Source organism: Pteropus alecto, unplaced genomic scaffold, assembly GCF_000325575.1.
Source record: "Pteropus alecto unplaced genomic scaffold, ASM32557v1 scaffold170, whole genome shotgun sequence".
NCBI classification, from domain to species: domain Eukaryota; kingdom Metazoa; phylum Chordata; class Mammalia; order Chiroptera; family Pteropodidae; genus Pteropus; species Pteropus alecto.
Window position 1 is genome coordinate 1,522,080 of NW_006429634.1, and position 12,312 is coordinate 1,534,391.

At 48.5% G+C, this 12,312-nt stretch overlaps 1 protein-coding gene across 2 annotated transcripts in view; it reads right to left on the reverse strand.

Annotated features, from left to right (window-relative positions):
• HIVEP3 (human immunodeficiency virus type I enhancer binding protein 3) overlaps positions 1-10,372 on the reverse strand; it is a 91,381-nt gene extending 81,009 nt beyond the window's left edge. For both annotated transcript variants that reach the window (XM_015595557.2, XM_006903990.3), the window contains exon 1: positions 10,173-10,372. The gene's annotated coding sequence lies outside the window, so the exon portion shown is untranslated. The remainder of the gene's footprint in view (positions 1-10,172) is intronic.
• Between the last annotated feature and the right edge of the window lie 1,940 nt (positions 10,373-12,312).

A 12,312-nucleotide genomic window follows, 5' to 3' on the forward strand; every position in this document is an offset into this window, starting at 1 on the left:
GCCACGTGATTTTCACTCACTGGTTTTGATTCTGACCCGAGGACCACCTCTGACCCCTTTTCTCCAGAACGACCCTTGTGATGATTAAGGTCAGTCTTCTCTTTCCCAGTTTCTTCAAATGTTCCTCTGACAACATGGTGGCATGTTCCCTACAGCTGGTCCAGACACCTCTTAAAGTACAGCACTCTCTGGTGTGACCTCTTCCCCACTGAAAGACACGTGCAGAGAGGGACGGTATCGTTCTGATGTCAGTACTGCAGTAGGAGAGATCCAAGTAGGTAGAGTTCAGAGTTCTTATCTTCAGCTCCCTGCATGTCACACACATGCCTTCCTGAGAAAGAGGCCCTTGGCGAGATATTTAAGACCAGCCAAATTCTATCCCCACACAATAAAAAAGATAAAGCTCATTTTTTTTACTTAGAGAAGATGCCAATGATTTTGGAGCCAGACAGACCTTCATAATCTTCTAACTCAACCCATTGTTTTTCAAAAGAGCCCCTGAGGGCAATGACCAACCCAGGCTCTAGCGTCAGGTGTGCGGCAGCATTTTTAAGAGCTGGGAGCAGGGTCACTGGGGGGTGCTTTTCTCCAGCTCCCTCTGCCTGCTGGTTCCTAGGAACTGTCTTACTAGAAAGGCAGAGTGTAAATATTTTGCTAAGCAGCCAAGAGAGGAAACTTACCCAGGCTGAGCTGCCCTGTGCTGGGCGCTGGCCATGGACACAATGCTCAATGAGGGCCATTATCTAGGAAGGGAGGGCTGTTTGTTCCGCTGCGGGTCGGTGCCAGAGCCCGGAGCCACCAGGCTTGCCACTCTGGCTGCCATACAGAAGAGTCTCCTTGCGCTCAGCAGACTCTGTGGTTATGCAATGCTGGGCCAGGAGGTTAACTCTCCCCGGACAGAAGGCAAGCCTTGCTCCTTCCTGCCTCAGCATGTCCATCTGAAAATGCTCAAAACTGAGGGCTTCAGTGTTTGCAAAAAATACTCGGGCCCTGAACCTGCTGGTTTATTCCAAAGGGTGTAGTATGCCCATCCCTGTGGCTCCTGGCGCCTCCCATCGAAGCCCTGGGCTCCAGCCACAGGGTCTGCCCACTGTTCCTCGGGCATCACTTGCAAGCCTTGAAATCCTGCCTCCCAATCTATGCTCCTGCCATTCCCTCTGCCTGGAATGCTCCTCTCCCCTTCTTCCTCTGTCCGTTGTATCTAGTCTAAGCCTCTCCCTTCTTTCTTAAGCACCACTTACATCCCACGTCCCCAAAGCCTTCCCTGACCACGCCAGCTACCAGGGGTCCAAGCTGAAGTAGTGAGTTTTCAAGCCAAAGGAGATCCTGGAACTTATCTATCCAACTACCCTATTTTCCGGATGAGAAAACTGGGGCTTAGAGAGGTGGACTAACCTGAGAGCTGAGTGAGTAAATGTAGCAACAGAGCTCTCTTCTCTAAACTTTTTCTCTTATACCTTGAATCTCATCCATAGTGGATCACGTCAGCTCTGCCTTCACTGTACCCAGAATCCAACCACTTCCCACCACCCTTACAGCTGCCACTTTGGTCTGCAACACTGTCATCTGACAATGGCACCAGCACCCCACCTGGTTTCCTGTGCTGCCCCGGTCTCTGGCAGAGTGGTCTCCACACGCAGCCAAGGTGGCACCTCTTTGCTTGGACCTCCGGCAGTTTCTCAGTTATCTGTGCATTTTCTGCCTGTCACCTCTCCAGCCTCCTCTCCTCCTAAGCACCCTCCCATTCCCACCCCTCTAGCCACACTGGCCTCCTTGCTGTGCCCAGGACACAATCCCACCCCTGCTGACCACCTGATGCCTTTTCTTTTCTCACTACCATCTTGCCACTTATATATTTTACATAAGTAAAAGATAATATCTTTATATTTATTTTATTGACATTGTATTTATATCTTTATGATCTCGCAAAACATACAGTATGTGATAAAGTGACAATACGTTGGTCTACTCTCTCCTACTAGAATGTAACTCCAAGAGGCAGGAATTTTTACGTTTTGTCACCTAGAACGGTGCGTGGCACATTCTGTTTGGCCAGGGCTGGTTTGAAGGGTCTGCCTCTTTGAGGATGGATGATGGTGATGGTGGTCCTGGTGTCACCATGACATAGTGTGTGTGTGGGGAGGGGACAAGTTTGGTGGCACGTGCAGGATTAATGGAAAGACAAGCTCTGAAGGCCCCAGGGAAGCCAGCTGGGAGGCTTTCCCAGATGCTGTATTTTTAGGGCTTCCTGGGGAAAACGCCCAGACCTGGGCCTCAGAGCCTCCTAAACCCGGCCCAGGCAGAGCTGCTCCAGAACAGCGAATCCATAGAGGCAGCCACAGAGGCTGCTCCGATGGGGTTGCGAGGATCCAGGCATGGCAGCCCCACCTGGCTTTCAGGCACCTTGAATCTGCAAGTCCAGAAATCTATATGTATATTTAAAAACTCTCCAGTGGGTGACTCGTAGGCGCCGCTGGGCTTGGGGGCCATAGCTGAGGTCCTTTGCACAGAGCTTTATTCCCAATCATAAATATCTGTTGAATGGATAAAGAGATGGAAGGGAAGGGGGAAAGGAGCTAAGACAGTCACAGGAGAGGAAGAAGAAGCCTCTGAGCAACAAGATGATCCCAGGACACATGCCAGCCACAACCTAGCAGAGACAGAATGGCAGGGCTTGTCCTGACAGGCAGGGCGGGCGGTTCCAGTTCTCACTGGCTCTCCCACACCTGCAGCTATGCTGGCGGGAGCACAAATCTCAATCAAACAGAAACTCGTGATTTCAGTTTTATTTGGATTGACATTTTTATTTACCCAGGACACAATTTCTTTGAGGTTGGCTGGTTTTATTCTAAAGAGGGGCCCACACTGAGTTACCTGGGTGACTGTTCAAATCTCCTTTCTCTTGGTCAGTCCCGGCCCAGCCTGACTCTGCTCTCGCCTCTCTGGGCACGTCCCCTTTTCACCTGAGCCCTTTCTTCCCAGGTGCGGGTGCTTGTTCCTCAGGCTTTGGCCCTTAATCCCCTCCTTGTCTCTCTCTGCGTTTCTCACCTTGTCTTCACAGCTGCACACATCACCTGCTTTGCCCTGGAATGCCCCAGTCTTGTATTGCCAGCTACCGACATCATGGCTTGGCCATCTTGCTGGCCTCTTAAATTCAATATGCTTGTCACCAAAGTCACCTTTTCTCCTCCTCTGCCTCTGGTACCACCATGCTCCTAAACTCCTCGGCTTGCAACATCCGAACCAACTGGGAACCCCTCTCCTCTGCCCCCATATATCCACCTACCCATCTACCCACCCAGTCTCTCATTTGCTCAAAACTTACTGTCCAAGCACCACTGTGCATCAGACTGTGGTAGGCTCTGGGACATTCACCATGCCTGTCCCTCCTCCCTCTGTGAGATCTCCAGGACCAACCCAGGCCCTGAGATTATGAGAAGCCTGTTCCAAACTCGGTAGTTCCACCTTTGCAGGTAACTCACAGTGTGACCTTGGGCAAGTCACTTGCCATGTCTGAGCTTGACTGTCTTTGTCTGTTGTTGGAGAGGATTATTCATTCCTGCCTTTTATCTGCCCGGCCTGCCTGTGACACCTCCAGGTGATGTTAGTCTCCAGAATGCTTACGACCATCACCCCAACCATGCTGCGGCCTTCTTCCAGACCATGGCCCTAACCCCTGCAGCCTCCTAGCCTCCAGTCTGAGATAGGGCCCCAGAATCTGCATTAAAAACAAACAAACAAACAAACAAACCGCCAGGCAATTCTGTTGCAGGGTGTGTGCGTGTGTATCATACTTGGAGAAATTCTGGCTCACAAGATAAAGTCCACAGTCCCTCGCTCTCCCCCAACTCCCTAATCAGATCATGGCCCTGCTTTCCAGATGTAGGTCCCATCAGCCTCAGCGGTCACCAGGTTGACTTGTCCACTCACCACCCTGAACCCAGAACCGAGTCCGCTCTTGTGCCAGCCAGTTCCCCAGCACAGAGAGCCTTCCTGACCTCCCTCTCCTCGAAAGTGTCTTTCCCACTCTGCAAAGTCCAACCGAAATGCCTTCTCTTTCCTCCATACAGGTCAGAAACACCGTTTGTCATCAGTCCCCAAAAGACACGTGCATGGGCTCACATACCAGCTTCCTAACTAGACTGTGAGCATCCTGAGGGCCACCTCCCTCTTGCAGCTCTTTGTGTTCAATAACAAATGCTTATTGAGCATCTACTAAAACCTAAACAGGCACCCCAGTGGCACGCAAAGGAGGAAGGCAGAAGTCCTGCCTGGAGGCGCGCCCTCTCTAATAGCAAAGACAGAGGGTACTCGTATACTTGATCAGAGGAGAAATAAAGATAGAGACCCACAGGATCCTAGCACTGAGGTTCCTAATGTCACAGGGGAGGGACATGCAAGGGGGCAGAGAAGGAAAACCTGGAAAAGAGAAACCGTATGTGCAAAGGATTAAAGTATGAGGAGTTCTGCACGGGAGCAGGGGAGGAGGAAGAGGTACAGAGATGATGGGACTGGCTGGATTGGAAATGCTGAGCTAAGGAGTGGAACTCATCCCGTAGGTCAGAGGTGGGCAAATCCAGCCTGCTGCAGGTTTTGTACATGAAGTTTTACTGGAACGTAGCCACGTCCACTCTTTTCCACACTGTCCGTGGCTACTTTCACAAAACGACAGCAGAGGTAGGTAGCTGCAAAAGAGATTTATTGGCTAGCAAAGCTTAAAATATTTACTATCTGGCCATCGAGAGAAAAAGTCCTGTCTATCCCTGCCATGGGCGTTGGAAGCAATTGGTGAATTTAAGATGGGAACAGCATGGTCAGATTTGTGTTTTATTTTTCCGTCACTCTGGGACAACGTAGGGATGGGCTAGAGCAGACAAGCCAGTGGGAATGGAAGGTCATTGGGAGGCTGGTATAACTGTCCAGATGGGGGATGGATATTGATAAGATACTTGTTTGTTAAGAGATTTATTAAAGTTGTTGTGTGCCCTCATTGGGCTGAGCCCTTTATACAGTCATTTAATCTGCACAGCAACTGCAGGCAGCATTGTTAGTCTCATCTTATGGATGAGGCACAGAGAGGTGAGGTATCTTGCCCAAGGTCACACAGATGGTATGCAGCAGAGCCAGGCTGCAAACCCGGTGCCAAGCTCAAAGTCTTCAGGGTTGAGCACCTTTGCATGTTGACGAATCTCTCAAGCTTCCCCGAAAATTTACAGAACACAAGTTCTCTACAGGAGAAAACCTACCCTGAGTTGAGTCAGGCAGGAAGTGGGAGGCAGGACTGTGGCTATTTTGGAAAAGCGACATGAAAAACCACGAAACTTCCTACCTGTCCCGTTTTGCTCCCATCTGTCCTCGGAAACAAGGCTGCCCCTCTCTTAGATAAAAAGGTGTTTCTCCCCACACAGTGGCTTTGCTGCTGGTGGTGGGAGAGAGCACTAAGCTTAGCACACGTTTGCTATTTTTAAAGGACTATATAAACAAACAGGGCTATGTAAATAAGAAAAAAATGAGGTCATCCTTTTAAAATCTAAAAATGCTTTTTTCTATGGGGTATGCAGCAAAACCTCAGAAAGAACTGGTGCTTTTTTATCCCCAAGAGGCCTTCTCTAGCCCACAGCTTCTCAAAGCCAGTAGGCCTATCCTCCTTTCATGGCACCACCTAGGGAAGGCGGGAGCCTGGGAGTCAGGACTCCTGGGTTTTATTCCTGGCTCTGTGGGCTTTGCCTCGAATGCCCAAAGCCACTGCCCAACCCCAGCCACCATGACCTTGGCGACTTGACATCCGTCCCCAACCAGGCCACTCATAAGCACTGCCCATGCTCACGTGTCCTCCTCCCGCACAAAGCCCACCCGGCATGCCGATCCAGCTGACCCCTCTGCCATCCCTCTCCTCTCTCTTGCCTCCAACACCACCCTGATCTGCTGAGTGGCCTCAAAGGCTCTTTGCATACAGATTCAAAGCCATTTGTACGTTCACTCCAGTCTCACTCTCATTTCTCTTGGTATATTTTGAACTTTCTCCGTGTCCTTCTGAACCTCTTCTTCCAAGCTGATGGCTGAAACTTGTAAGAGTGGCTCCAGAGAGCTGTGTTTATGTCATAATACTTTTAGAAGACACCTTAAGCTTTGGCAGGAGCTCAGGTAGCTTCTTTGTGTTTCCTGAGTACGTTTTCCACCACCGAGTCCCCTCCCTGCCACCTTTCACTATTTCCTCCTCCGCCCCCAACTCTCAGCATCCTTGGCTCCTCATTATCCTTCAGCACAGAAATGAAAACCACCAATATTTGCCAAAGGGGCGGTTTTCAAATTGTGTTCTATGGAAGTGTTTCAGAGGTTCTCCAAGTGTCATGTGAAAATTTTATTCTAAAAATACAGTTTGACTCCTATTAAAACTGTTATGAAAAATGAACCTGCACCTTCAAACATGGTCTACGGCACATTGCAACACACTGAGAACAGTCAACGAGTGCGGCCAGCTTGACTTGGTTTGTGCCGACCTTCGACTAAGGTAGATCTTGAACGACAGTATTGAAATGTGTCTTCAACTAGAAAGATCGGAGCTCTTTACTGGGCGTCTTTATGTTGTTGTTGTTTAAATTCAGGACTATACATGCTCACATAAACCATGTGAACGAGTACACTCGAAAGCTTTCAGTGATATGAGAACATATTACATAAATTATCATAAAAATGTCATAAATGATTGTGTGCTTCCTCCCTGTCTGAGTGTTGTAATAAGAAGGAATTCAAGCAGTTGTCTGAAACTGTCAGTGATGCAAACCAGAATTCCCTTCTACTCCTTCCCAAATGTCCACATAACATTGAACTGAAGACCATCCTGGACTTTGAGGTAAGATATAAGAAATCCACCATTCACAGCCTCTTATTGAGATGATTTAGAATTTTCTTAACACTGTGCAACCAAGCCCCCGCCCCCCATTCCCCGCCCAATAACACAAAACAACAAAAAACCGATATTAAATGTTACAGCTGATACAGCAATACAGTGATCATCTGGAACAGAGTTCGGCAAACTTCTATAAAGGGCCAAATAGTAAATATTTTTCGCTTTGTGGGACAGACGGTTTCTGTCACAACGACTCACTTCTGCCATTAGAGTGGGAAAGCAGCCATAGATAATGTATAAATGAATAGCATGGCTGTGTCCCCATAAAATTTTATTTACAAAAATCAAGCAGCAGTCTGGGTTAGGCCCACAAGCTGTAATTTGCCCCCCAATAGTCTATATCCTGAGATTTCAATGCTTTACATATCAGAGTCATAGTTTTATTGATGGAGTTCTTAAAAAATAGACTTTAAAAATTTGAACTTAAAAATAAATATGTACTAATGCATGTGTATCGATAAACTACCACTTTAACCTGTTTTATATTATTGGCATTCCAAGACTATAAAAGTTTTCAAACTACTAGTAGAGAGCTTTGCTGCAGAGACAATGTTCTCATATCTATTTTCAGATTAGGTTCATCCTCTAGTCACTTATTCAGAAATCACATTTATTCTGGAGAAAGCTTCAGTCCAGGCCCCTACTTAAGGGAGGCTCTGACTCCACATCTCCCTGCTCTCAAATAATTCCAAATATTCTCAGATGGTGTGAATGGGCTTCTCCAGCACAGGAGAGTCTGTGATTCCACTGAAAGTTGGCACAATGCTGGCTCCTGTCTGGCACACACACCTGCCAGGCCTGATCATCATCCACCTCATTCGGATGCTGTATTCCAGCCCCTTCCCTGGTGACTGGGGGAAGCTGGGCCAGCAGTTGGCCATGAGCTCCTGGACACTCCAGAAGCACTGAGTCAGCACCCCATTAATCACAGATGCTTTTATTCCCCAGGGAGAGCACGGGAAGGGGTGGGGACCAGATTTCTTGCTGGAACTGACAGCTCATTTCCCTCTGAGCAAATATCATCCCCTTCAGATTCTACCATGCAGCTGACAGAGCCCGCATGGACAGAAAGGGAGTTTGGGGGTGAAGCAGGGGAGGGCACAAGCCAGGTCTGGGGAGAATTCCCTGCTCCGCATGTCCCGTGACAGCTCCCCCATATCTCTGCTTGCATCCCTCAGAGGTTTCTGTTTCCAGCCTAGTTCAGGTATCTACTGAGCACCTAGCTGAATAAATCCAGACCCTGCCCTGAGACTGCCAGTAGAGGAGAACCATAAACGGATGTGATACGTACAGAACGAAACAAATGCTAAATTGAGGCACCACAAGGTATCCCAGGATGTCAACGAAGAGGGAACCATTCATTATGGCCCTACTGATTCCGATTAGAATGTAGATATTCCTGAGCGAAAAGTCATCCTTGAAATTGTCCCTGCCTTGCTTCAGGAAGCATCTTGGTAGAGAAGAAAGTGCTGTTCCTTACTACCCATGTGACTGTCTTTAAATGACTGAACCTCTCCATGCTGTTTCTTATTTTTACAAAAGGAGCAATAGAACCAGCTTCACTGGGTTTTCTGTAGGACCCAGTCTTGGCTGTAAAGTGCCAGGGCCCATGTGCAGTGTGATTCCTTTCCTTCACCCTGACTCTTATGAACTTATGCACTGGGACCCAACAGCAGAGCATGGCAGACATGTCACAGTGCTGCCCCTGGGAGGACAGGGTGGTGGCCGAGCTGCCTACATGAGTCAGAGGGGCTGCTCATGTTTGGGGAGCCTTTGCTGTGTGTCCAGCATCATTCTGGGCCCTTACCTGTGTTTTCACAGTAGTCCTGTGAGGTAGGTAGCCACTACTTTTCCATTGCGCAAGTGAGAAAGATGAGATAGAGAGATTGAGCAACTGCTGTAGCTGGGGTTTGATGCTCGTAAGATCCACAGCCTTTACTATTAAACACCACATCAAACATCCCCCCTCAACATGAGGCTCACATGCTCAGTTCTTCCTTTGAGTCCAGGGGATGACTTCTCCCCTTCCATTGAGAATCCTGGTCATGGCTGGGTCCAGTGAGCTTCTGTGGGGTGGGCCAGCTGTGAGCAGAGGCTTGGGCCCAGTCACTCCACCGTTCAGGCAGCTACAGTGACACCCTCTCTGAAGGCTGCCTGAGCCCTGCCCTCTTCTCATGAGAAAACTTCTGCTTAGAGGAAAGAGGACTACGCACTGTTCACAGCACACCGGGCTGGGAAGCACCGCCTGGGACTCACAGCCAAGTCCATAGACCCAAACACAGGATGAGCACATCCAGAGCCCCAAGTAAGAGGCCCCAGGGCACCCAAACCTTGGCTGCATCAGAATGAAAATACAGATTCCTGTGTTTCTAATGCCCAAGAGTCTGATTCAGAGAGCATGGGTGGGAATCCATTTTTCTTTTTAAAACAGGCACTCTCTCCCCCGTCCCTGGGTGATTCTGATGCATCCACAGCCAGACAAAACATAAGACATATTCCTGACCCAATGAGCTTATAACACCACACACCTAACCTAAACCACAATCTGAACTTCCAACCTGAAATCACAACACATACCTGAAGAACAAAAAAAGACACACACACACACACACACACACACACACACACACACACACACAATGCTGGGGCCCTTCCCCAGGCCAGTTAAATAAGTATCTCTGGAGGTGCTACTAGAATTTAAAAATATTCTCCAGGTGATTCTAATGGGCAGTCAAGGCTGAGAACTCAATGTCCTTTCATTTCGTCACAACAGGGAGGGCCCTGATGAAACCGTGCTCGGTCTTCAGCATTCACTGTGCTCCTCCGGGTAGGGAGAGGGTGGGCTGGGGTTCCCCAGGCAAGAGCCTTCATGAGGGGAGGACGGAGAGGGGGACAGAGCAGCAGGTGGAGCTCTGGAAAGCAGGAGGACACAATGGAGCTGGCGGGTAGGAAGGCTGTGGTCCCTCAAGAGGAGTTGCTGCCAGGGACGGAATCGAAACTGAGGCATTGGAGAGACACAGGACTGCATTTGGGGGAGACAGCACGGGAGCAGTAAAAGAGTGTGGCACTCAAGGTCTCTATTCCTGGCCAAGGAAGTCCTGAGAACTTCCCACTTTCACAGAGGCTCAAGAAAAGCAATAATAACAAGAATAATGATGATGATAACCATACATTTTAGAGAGGAAGAGCACTCGCAAGCTTATGCAAGAAAGATCAAAATGGTACCCCCAGCAAGCATATGCAGTGACAGCCCATTTCTTACCTGTGCTGAAGGCACCACTTTCGATGACCAAAACTAAAACGCTGTTCTCTTTGAAAACCAGAGTTCATGTCCACTCCTGCTGCAGCTGCCTTCCGCTCACTCTCTGCTCTTCCCTTTGGAAGGGAGAGCTTGCCGGGCCAGTATCTCTTGAGGCTCCTCCATGAACTAGTTCGAGGCTGCCGGGTTTGTGTCTTGAATCCTGCAGGAGATGGTCAAGAAACATGGTCAAGCAGATTGCTTGGTCAGCTTCTTTAGACACAGAACAATATCTGCCTGGTGCCAGGAGGCCTAGGCCCCTAACTCCTCCTAAGCTGCTTGTCTTGGTGCAGGGCTAGAGTCCCATGTTCCCCAGGGAGTACGGTATAGCCTGGTGGCCACCTCGTACCCTCTCCTATTGTCTCTGAGCCTCCATTTCTTCACCAGTATAGCAGCCAGATTCTCCAGGTTTCCTGTCCCCCTGGTGTACACATCTTGCATTATTCCCAGGACTGGGAATATGACGGATTTTACTCCCATGATTAGGTTGCGTTATAGGGCACGGTTGACCTTAAAATAGGAAGATTATTCTGTGTACTTGACCTAGATGAGAAAGTCCTTCAAAAGCAGAGTTTTCTCAGACTGGTCACAGAAGAGAAAGTCATAGAGATTAGAATCTGGAGAAGAATTTGACTTGCATTTGCTGCCTTGAGGTTGAAGGAGGCTTATGGAAAGGACCTGAGGGCAGCATCTGGGAGCTAAGAGTACCTCACTCCCCACCAGCTGACACCCAGGAAGAATATAGTACCTCAGTCCTACAACCACAGAACCCGAATTCTGTCAACAACCAGGATGAACTTGGAAAAGTGGGATTTTCCTCAGAGTGGCCAGGCAAGAACTCAGCCTAGGAGCACCTTGATTTCAGCTCTGAGCGGAGAATCCAGCTATTCTGTGCCAGACTTCTGACATATAGAACTGTGAGCTAACACATGAGTGTTGTTTTAAGTCACTAATTTTGAGGTAATTTGTTACACAGCAAGAGAAAACTAATGCAACCTGCAAAAGTGACTCATATTCGGGCAGGAGTAAGAATTAAATACAATAATAGAAATAAGAGCACATTGTATTCCCCAAATCACTAAATGAAACAAAGCATCCAGGGCCAAGGGAGACCTGACTCAACGCAGAAGCTCAACAACAATTACTGGATGGACAGACAAATGAATGCGTATCGGTTTTTAGTAATCTACATTCCAGGCTATTGTAAGGATCAAATAAGAAAATATGGAGGAAAATGCTTCCTGATCTAGAAAGCCCAAGTTGTTTTAGTTGAGTGTGGTGTGGTATGTCACATCCATGCTGCTCTCTTGAGACTATCCTCCGGTTTATCTGCTGGAAGCAGTATGGTGTGATGGCGGGAATGTGGCTTCTGGGGTCAAGATACCTGGGTTCAAGCCAGCCCTTCTATTCATTACCTTTGCAGCTTTGGGAGGTTGCTTAGGTTTGCCGTGTCTGTAAAAGGGAGGCTAAGAATGGCAAGCACCTCCTGGGGTTTTAATGATTCAATATCTGTAAAGGCTGGACCACTGCCTGGCATGTGGCAAAGATGCCGTAATTGCTATGGAAACAATCCCAGAGTGGACCCGGTAATCCAGGTCTGGAGTCACCTATATGCAGGCCTGGAGCTTTGTCATCTTCCTTATTTTCGGCGCCATGCTTTTCGTTGACATAGCCCTCGAATAGTTAGTGTTTTGGCAAATACATCCTGCTTCTGATTTCTATAGAATGTATGGGTAATCGAAGCCCCTCTGCTGCCCTCCACCCACCCTCCACCTTCTTTGCAGCTCTCAAGTCTAGCCAGTCACGTCCCATAACTTAAAACAGCATCACGCCACCAAACAGTGTGGTTGAACTTGCCTGATGGCTCCTGACCATCATTTCCCAGTCCTGTTGTCCCAGCTCTTCGCCACTCCACGGTTTTCCATCATCCCCAGATTTGACCTCACACTCTCCAAAAGATCTTAATTATTGCTGAAAATGACTGTGCTCAATCCCTCCCAGTGTAGAAACACTGATTTCTCAGAACACGCTATTTTATAAACACTGTCCTCAATTGCCCACTTCTGAGCCTTCGCTCAAATGCTACTCCCTTCCCTCATGACCA